Here is a 7,130-nt window from a genome sequence, read left to right on the forward strand (position 1 = left end):
ATGCTGCTGTGGGAAATGTAGGCAGACAGACCACAAATCACATAGTGTAGGCACCTACCTAGTCATAGGATGCAATTTGGAGAGGTACCATGGTGGGGTAGAAAGCAAAACGTACTGGGAATCTGGAATCTTTGATTCTAGTCCCAACTCTTCTAATCACTGGTGGCATGACCTTGGACAAGTCGCTTTATCCTAATGAACTTTTGCTTTTTCATCTGTAAAATGAGGGAATTGTATTTGTTGGTCTTCATGGTCCCTCCAGCTCTAAAATTCCATGATCTCAATGGTCCCTTTAATCTCTAAAACTCTATTATTTTGTTGTGTGGAGAGAAGCAATTTGGGCATGACTACAGGAATGCAAGACAAGAGTCACCAGCTTTATCCTGATCTAATCTTTTTAAGAGAAGTTCATCACATGGAACCAATACTAGATGCCAGGAGCATGTTACGAGTTGAAAGAAGTTTGCTTACTTTAGCCTAAGGATCAGGAAAATTTGAAGAAGTTGCCACTGAGAAGAAAGTAAAGGATATAAAAATACAGATTTGATCTAAGGATCTCATGCTGTGCTGTCAGAGTATGGCTGTGGGTCTGACTCACAAAATGGCTGAAATACCTCTTGGATGGTGGGCAAGCTTACACAGGAGATGCAACCTCTTTCTCATGGTTCATTTCATTGGTTATAATTCTTCTTTACACCTTGATTATTGGGAAAATAAATTTAATGTGAAGGTATATGTAGAACCTATATCAGATTACATGCCCTCTTGGGTGGGGGAGGGAGGAGGAGAGGGAAGGGGAGAAAATTTGGAACTCAAAAACTTGTGGAACTGAGTGTTGTAAACTAAAAAAAAGAAATTAATTTTTTTTAAAAAAGAAATATAACCCTTCCCCATCTGGAAAGTGGCTGATTAGAAGTTTCAGGTCAGTAGAGAAACAGTAGCAGCCCAGCAGAAAACCAGTAAATGGCAGCATAATAGAGAAAACAGCTCAGCAGATGACATCAGCAGCTCTCCAGGGAAGCAGAAAGCCAGAGAAAAGGTTCTTACTGTAGGAGCTTGGGTCATCTAACATGTGTTGAACCTTTACCCACCAGTGGGAATCTCTTGGTGAGATTGATCTTGCATGTATGGGATGATTTTTCTTTGTTATTTACCTTGCTGCTCTGCTTATTTAACACATTTTGTTTTTCAATTAATGACTAATCTGCTTTGTTCTGGTAAAAAGAAAGAAGTAGGAAGTGGATTTGAGTTGACCCAAAGGGTGTCTTGAATGTGAATGTAGGTTTCAGGGTCCTGTAATGGGGAGGGTGACATAGGGGACAGATTTACTAATTATGGTTAAGAAGTAGGAGTTTCTTCCCCTTTTCTCTCCACCAGATTTTTTTCTACATGTTGATTTATTATGCAGTCTTGGGCAAGTCATTTCACTTCTGCAGGGACTTGTACATAGCACATACTCAGTAAATAGTGGTTGAAGGATTAGGATAAATGAGACGGAATCATAGAAAACAAACATGGTATTAATCCAAAGCATATTCTAACTCTCAAAATAACAAAGCATATAGTTGAGTAGAAGGCCATCTGGGACATCATTCTTGTTCCAGAAAGGTTGATCTCGAGTCAGTATTACTACTTTGCTACAATACCTCCTAATCTGCCCCCATCTCCACCTCCTCCCCACCAACATCACACACATACAAACAAGAAAGAGGCCAGACCTACTTATCCTCTTGCCTAATTGCTATCCTCTGGAATTTCCTCCCAATTCTATTCCTCTTTGCATGGAGTTAGTATGTCTGCTCTTGTTTATTTATTCCTCAATGTCTAATTTTAGATTTAATCCCTAGAGACTTTGAAACCCTCTACACATTGTATCTGAACCACTTTTGTGATCCTTTCCATGACTTGAGATTCTCCCATTAACTGTTTTTGAAGTGTTCTGTTTTCTGATGAAAACATACACATCGGTCCAAATTCTCACCATAGATCTATGGGAAAATTGCTAAAATGTGTCTGGCCTAATTTTCTCCTAACCTTTCCCCTGAACCCAAGTTTGACTTGGTGACATCAAGGGCATTCACTTTTCTAAGGCTTCATATACTTACTGAAGATGAGGAACAGTAAAAGGAAAGCTTATTTGGCTGCTGACAGAGCAGAAGCCCATGGCCTACCCTATTTGCATTAGAGTCGGACTAGCTACAAAAGACTCCCCAAATCTCTCCCACAATCTGGGTTGAAAGAGAGACCATTTAGCTGAACCCATACCTCCCCAGAAATCCCCTCAACAATGTTCCTGAAAAGAGGTCTTCCAGCCCCACCCTTCTAGAGCTTCAATGACCAAGAACCCATTGGACTTTCTGGGCCATTGTGGGGGGCTGGGTGAGAGGAGTTCTCATTTTTTTTTTTCGTTTTTCCTCGCAGCAAAACTCTATGGGCTCCTTTGTAAGACCTACCCATTACTTTTAGTTCTTCCCTCTGGGGTCAAGTTTACAAAGCCTAATCCCTCATCCACATGACTTTTCTTTAGCTATTTGAAGGCAGCTGTCATGTGCTCTCTAAGGTGTTTCTTCTCTAAGCTAAATGCCCTTGATTTCTTCAACTGCTGCTTACATTGGCATGTTCTCAAGGCCCCTCATCCTCCTGGGTGCCTGCCTCTGTCTCTTCATCAGTTGAGGGTGTCCACAGTGTCTGTTAACAAAATGAACAACCATGAACTTCAGATGTCTCACAATAGGTCTTTGCTCCACAGCTTCCCGACCTTGGGCAACTCACTCAACTTCCTCAAGGCATTTCCTGGAGTCCTGTTGAATCAAAAAGGTAATGACTTTCCTCCCTGAAGCATGAGAAACAAATTTGAGATAGTTCAAAAAGGGTGTCAGAGGGTGAGCACTGACTGAGAAGCATTTAATACAGTATTTCTTAACCTGGGGTCCATGAGCTTGTTTTGATTCTTTTTAATATTTTGATGACTATATTTCAATACAATTGGTTTCCTTTGTAATTGTACATATTTTATCTTTGACCTCCATTCTTGAGTCTCTGGACTTGTTTCTCTACCGCGACTCAGCAGTTTTTTCATCCTCTGACTGGTAATCTACTTCCTAGAAACCGCATTGGAAGAAAAGTACCCAGGCCTGTCACATATATTCCTTTATTCCTCTCTGGGTTTCACTCCTGACTCTTTAGACTTCTTTATCCAACATAACCCAGCAGCCTTCTCACCCTGGAAGATCGCTCCTCCCTGTGGCTCCTTCTTCTGATTGTTCAGTTTCTCACTAAGCCTCCATTTTAAGGAAACTGCCCAGGTCATCCATTACCCATGTTCATTCTCATCTTTTCTCTCTAGGTCTACCTCTGAGTCTTGATGCCTCTTCCCTTTTCAGCTTCCTCTTATGTCTTGTCTTCCCCAATTAGAATGTAAGTTCCTTAAGGGCAGGGGCTGTCTTTCCTTTTACTTGTGTTTATGTTACCAGCAGTTAGCACAGTGCGTGGTGCACATAGTAAACTCAATAAATGCTTGTTGGCTTATTGACTTTATGCACTTAAAAAACATAATTTTGAGAAGGGGCCCATAAGTTTTTACCAGACTGTGCAAGGGGTACATAATAGAACAAAAGACAAGAACTCTGTTGCTTTAGAATTTCATTTTCTTGGAGCAAGGCAGGGAAGGGATCTTGGTTTTTCCTACCCTTTGGAACCATCCCTGATGTGGGCAGTGTCATAAGTAGAGATTCCTTATGGAACAAGGTCTTTCAGCACTGGCCTTTGAGCCATCCCCAAGGAGAACATAAATGATGCTGTTGCTTCTACTTCTGACACCCTTGGATTTTGTGATTCTTTGGTGGCATAAGAAATTACAGTCATTTTCTATTTTGACCAAAACTATAGATGTTGACTAAATCTGATTTACAGAAAGAAAAAAGCCCATTGTGCATTAAGGAGATTGTATATGGTAAGACAAGAACAAGAAGTAGTCATGGTGGGAGAGTTAGCATCTGCCCTTCCCTGCACTGCTGCTTCTAGACTCTCTCCCAACCACCTTCACCCAGTAGCCTCTCCTCCTTTGAGATTCCTGCTATACAAATTTATCACCCAACCCAGATCCTGGTGGCTGTTACCTACTGACCCCCCCTTCCCCTCTTTCCAGGATGCTCTCCTTCCTTCCTCAGTGAGTCTAGTGCCTGACTCACAGCCTTTTTCTCCTCTGCAACTCCTACCCTTGTACTAGGGGACTTCAACATACATATTGCTACCTCCTCAAACACCTCAAATCCCCAGTTCCTCAACCTGCCTAATTCTCATGACCTACTTCTACTCTCTATCCCAGTTACAGCAGAGATGGTCGTACCTTTGATCATCCCATCCCCTACGAGTGTTCCACTTCCTTGTTCTTCAATTCTGAAATTCTCTTATCTGGTCATGATCTTTTCTCATTCCATCTTTGCCTTTGCTTTACAAACCCTAGTCCTGTTATTCATCCTAATTGTGACCTCCAATCTATCTCCCAGGCACTTACCCCTGTACTGTCCTATTCTGCCCTTCCCCTAGCCTAACACCTTAGTGCATGAACTCTGTCACCCCCTCCCCTTGAAGCACTTGCCCACTTGTCTTCTTGCCGATCATGCCTTGTCAAACCCCAATCCTGGACTACTCTTACCATCTGCCTCCTTCAGCCCCTGAAATGTGCTGCTAAATGGAACTGGAGGAAATCACCAAGCCCTACAGCACAGTCCACTACAAATTTACGTTGTCTAATTTCAACTGGGCCACCATTGTAGCAAGGCAGACATCCTATTGGCTATTCCACTCTGCACAGCGACTGTTCTAAACATCTTTGTCTCTCAAGTTTCCTAAAGCATCCCCTCTGCCCAACTGTTTCAGCTGAGAACCTTAGCTCATTCTCCACCAGAAACCATTTATCAAGAACTCTTCCTTTTCTGCCTCCTCCTCTCATATCATGCAGATGTATTCCCCCAGTATCTTTTCCTTTATTCTAGCCTTGGGTGAATTCTTCTTATCAAGGTTTACCCCTCTGCATGTGTCCTTGCTCCCATTGTCTCCCTTCTTCTCCGGAAGATTGCCCCATGATTCTCCCCACTCAGTCTCTCCCTATCTACTGGCTCCTTCCCTGCTGCTTACAAAGATGTCCATATTTTCCCCAGCTTTAAAAAATCCTCTCGATCCGATCCTACCAATCCTCATAGATGGCTCTGGAGGAGAAAGTGAGGCTGGTGACCTTGCATAGTCCTTCCTCACTCAAATCAAAGTCAACAGCAAGTCATGTCATCATTTCCCTGAAAATGAAGGACAAACCCAATAATCCTATTAGCTACTCTCAGTAACTTTCTTCTGCTTGATACTCTTTCCTCCCCAGGTTTTCCTGACATTGCCTTCCTAGTTTCCCTCTACCTATCTAACCATTCCTTTTCAGTCTCCTTTGCTAGATCTTCATCCATACTGCATTTGGTAACTGTAGGTGTCCCTCAGGGCTCTGTCCTGGACCCTCCTTTCTTTTCCTTTTATACAATTTCATTTGGTGTTCTCATCAGCTTCCATAGATTCACTCATCATCTCTACACCCATGATTCTTGAATCTGCGTATCCAGCCCAAACCTTTCTGCTGACCTCCAGTCTCCCATCTCCAACTGCCTAATGGACATCTCAAATTGGATGTCCTGTAGTCATTTCAAACTCAACATTTTAAAAACTGAACTCATTATCTTTTCCCCAAAGCCCTTATCTTCAAATTTGCCTATTACTGTCAAGGGCATCATCATCTTCCCAAGAATCCTGGCTTGAAACCTCAGCATCATTCTCATTCTCATCCACCCCACATATCTAATTATTATCAATCCTTGTTGCTTCTACCTTTACAACATGTTGTATCTGCCTTCTCTCCACTCACAGTCACCTTCCTGGTCCAGGCTCTCATCACCTCTCACCTAGGCTATGGCGAGGGCCTTCTTACTGGTGTACCTTAAGGCTCTCTCTACTGTAGTTCATACTCCAATTAGCAGCCAAAATGACTTTTCTGAAGTGTAGACCTGACTCATTGGGCTCCACTGGCCTCCTGTTACCTCCAGGGTCAAATAGAGAAGTCTGCATTTGCTATTTAAAGCCCCTTCCTACCTTCCCAGTTTTCTTACACTTGACTCTCATCCATACACTGTATGGCCCAACAACATCTGCCTACTTGAAGTTTCTTGAACATGACTCCATTTCTTGTCTCTATACTTTTGCCTTCTCTGTGCCCCCTTCCTAGAATGGATGCCCCCTCTTGTCCACATCTTGGTTTCCTTGGATTCATTTCTTCAAGACTCAGGTCACCAAATGGGGAATGTCTGGACAAATGATGGTATATGAATTTAATGGAATACTACTGTACTCTGAGGAATAATGAAAGGGATGATTTCAGATACACGTGGGAAGACTTCTACGAAATGATGTGGAGTAGAGTGAACAGAACCAGGCAACAATGTATATAATAACAAAACTTTGAAAGCTGTAAGAACTCTTATCAATGCAGTGACCAAGGGTGATTCCAGAGGACTGATGAAGATACATACTACCCAACTACTGCAAGCAAGGATAGCTAGCTTATATAGTAGATAGAGTCAGGAAGACCTGAATTCAAATTCAGCTTTGTGACCCTGAGCAAGTCATTTCACTTCTGCTTGCCTCAGTTTCTCCAACTGTAAAATGGGGATAACTCCCAGGGTTGTTGTGAGAATCTAGTGGAATGATATTCATAAAACATGTAGCATAGTGCATGGCACAGAATAGGTGTTTAATAAATGGTTATTTCCTCCCTCCCTGACAGAGCATTGGTGGATACAAGATAGAGAAGGGGCCATATATTTTTGGACATGACAAATGAAGGAATTGATTTTGCTTGACTATGCATATTTGTTATAAGGGTATGTTGTTGTTTTCTTCTTTATTGGGAGGAGTTGGGGGGGGGAGAGAAAATAAATGCTTATTTAGTTGAGAAGATTAAAAAAACCTCTCAATTGCCAGCTTCCTAGGTGCTAGTGCCTTCCCCTCTCAGATTATCTTGCATCTACTTTGTCTCTGTCTTGAATCTACATAATGTCTACCCTCATGGAGGAGTTGTGATCTGTACCCATGGA

This window comes from Trichosurus vulpecula, chromosome X (assembly GCF_011100635.1).
Source record: "Trichosurus vulpecula isolate mTriVul1 chromosome X, mTriVul1.pri, whole genome shotgun sequence".
NCBI classification, from domain to species: Eukaryota; Metazoa; Chordata; class Mammalia; order Diprotodontia; family Phalangeridae; genus Trichosurus; species Trichosurus vulpecula.